Source organism: Schistocerca cancellata, unplaced genomic scaffold, assembly GCF_023864275.1.
Source record: "Schistocerca cancellata isolate TAMUIC-IGC-003103 unplaced genomic scaffold, iqSchCanc2.1 HiC_scaffold_649, whole genome shotgun sequence".
NCBI classification, from domain to species: Eukaryota; Metazoa; Arthropoda; class Insecta; order Orthoptera; family Acrididae; genus Schistocerca; species Schistocerca cancellata.
In genome coordinates this window covers 127501-130000 of record NW_026046660.1, presented here as the reverse complement: position 1 = coordinate 130000, position 2500 = coordinate 127501, and the positions used below count along the sequence as shown (strand labels likewise).

At 56.1% G+C, this 2500-nt stretch overlaps 1 non-coding gene across 1 annotated transcript in view; it reads right to left on the bottom strand.

Annotated features, from left to right (window-relative positions):
- LOC126138100 (small subunit ribosomal RNA) overlaps positions 1–153 on the bottom strand; it is a 1909-nt gene extending 1756 nt beyond the window's left edge. Inside the window, exon 1 of the ribosomal RNA XR_007528125.1 lies at positions 1–153. This exon is cut by the window's left edge and continues 1756 nt beyond it. This is a non-coding gene — a ribosomal RNA (small subunit ribosomal RNA).
- Between the last annotated feature and the right edge of the window lie 2347 nt (positions 154–2500).

Below are 2500 nucleotides of genomic sequence, written 5' to 3'. Positions count from 1 at the left end.
ACCACAGTTATCCAAGTAACGTGGGTACGATCTAAGGAACCATAACTGATTTAATGAGCCATTCGCGGTTTCACCTTAATGCGGCTTGTACTGAGACATGCATGGCTTAATCTTTGAGACAAGCATATGACTACTGGCAGGATCAACCAGGGAGCTGCGTCAACTAGAGCTGAGCAGCCGGCCGCCCGGGAGTGTGTCCCAGGGGCCCGCGCGAACACGCAAGCGTCCGCTCAATTATTCTGCAAACAGGAGGAGGCTGAGCTCCCCTGCACAATACACCTCGAAACCCTCTCAGGTCCCGGCGGCGCGCAGCGCCGTCCTAAGTACTTGGTCGGGTTCGAGAGAGGCGCAATCGCCCGGAGTTAGGCGAGTAGACGCTTTAGGTGCGACCACCCGTGCTCCCAACTGAGCTTGCCGCTGCCGACAGAGGCCCGGGAGCGTGCTGTCGTGGCATTGCCGGCGGGAGACAACACGCGCCACCTACGGTGACCGGCAGCTCCAACGCCAGCGCCACAGAAGGGCAAAGGCCCCACGTGGGTGCCGAAGCGAACTCTCCCAGCACAGCGCACGTGCCAACACGTCTGCACAACTGCGATACAAACCACCAGCGAGAACCGCTGGGGCGACCGAGCAGCAGACGGCGTCGCGGCGCCGAGTGCCGGGCGGCGGCGCATCCTCAACGCACACAGTCCTCAGTCGGACCAGCACACTGCAGATGTCCACCGCGCTTCGCACCGGGCCCGCGAGGACCCACTTTGGCCGCCCGGCGCCGCGCGCAGGGTGCCCCGGCGCGCAGCTGCGCCGCCTGCCGCGTCCGTCGGCCGGCGCGCCTGCCACTGGGCGCCCCCACCAGCCGGCTGTAGCGCGTGCGCCCACGCACCGCGCGGCCAGCACGCCGGGCGGCCCCCCCTCACCGGCCGGGGACGGTCCCGCCCAGCCACCGCCGCGTATCGCTTCACACACAGATTTGCCCTTACTGATTTACCTCCAGCAACAACAACCGCACCACAATGGGTTTACCAGTTGTTCATTTGCGTAACGTCACCAGCAAACGTAGACGTCCATCCCAGTTTGCAAATGCAACGATTATTGCATACCTGTCTGTTAGGTGTCACGACACACTACGTCTGCCCACATACACGCAACAAAATGTGCACGACTAGAGAACACGTGGGAGGTGGCCCCCTACGTATGCGATGTCCATTACGAGACCGACTGTCAACCAGCATCTGTACCATGTCGCAGATGTGGAACGCGGTGCACCATGCTATCACACTGTGTGAGAAGAGACGACTACGTTTGAATACACGCGCCACTACATCAACAGACGGCTCATGCTGATCGCCATCCAGGGCGTCCGTTACTCCCACACGTCTCTATGGCGTACCACACTGCAATGTAGCTGTTATGGGGAGACGGCACGTGGCTGAGTGCACAACATTTGGACCGTATGGTTCGCTGTTGTTGGGCGCAGTCGTTGTACAGTCACACATGTGCCACAGCGTATCATTCAGTACATACGGACCTATGTGCAGTACAATGTGAGGGTTAAGCTTACGACATCAGCGGACAGTGGACACAGGCCGTACCACGACGTAGACTGAGCGCTTCGACATGCGAATGCCAGTGAACAGCTGCGAAGGGCATTGAACACGCAAGCACCTGAACGACCAGCGTGCGAAGGCAGGGGGGAGGGGGGGGGCGATGTACATCCTGCAGTCGTCCACATTACAGTGTACAGCGGGAGCATGTAAAAAGTAAGCAACACTTGCGAAGTGTTGAACATGAAACGATACACAAGAGGGTGGGCGGTGCGAGTAGCGAACTATATTCAGAGGGTTGTGGTTAGACAACACTGGATTAATGTAACGTGTCATATGCCAATTACAGAGCAGGTTAAGGCACAACTTGGGTTAGGTTAAGGCACAACTTGGGTTAGGTTAAGGCACAACTTGGGTTAGGTTAAGGCACAACTTGGGTTAGGTTAAGGCACAACTTGGGTTAGGTTAAGGCACAACTTGGGTTAGGTTAAGGCACAACTTGGGTTAGGTTAAGGCACAACTTGGGTTAGGTTAAGGCACAACGTGGGTTAGGTTAAGGCACAACGTGGGTTAGGTTAAGGCACAACGTGGGTTAGGTTAAGGCACAACGTGGGTTAGGTTAAGGCACAACGTGGGTTAGGTTAAGGCACAACGTGGGTTAGGTTAAGGCACAACTTGGGTTAGGTTAAGGCACAACTTGGGTTAGGTTAAGGCACAACTTGGGTTAGGTTAAGGCACAACTTGGGTTAGGTTAAGGCACAACTTGGGTTAGGTTAAGGCACAACTTGGGTTAGGTTAAGGCACAACTTGGGTTAGGTTAAGGCACAACTTGGGTTAGGTTAAGGCACAACTTGGGTTAGGTTAAGGCACAACTTGGGTTAGGTTAAGGCACAACTTGGGTTAGGTTAAGGCACAACTTGGGTTAGGTTAAGGCACAACTTGGGTTAGGTTAAGGCACA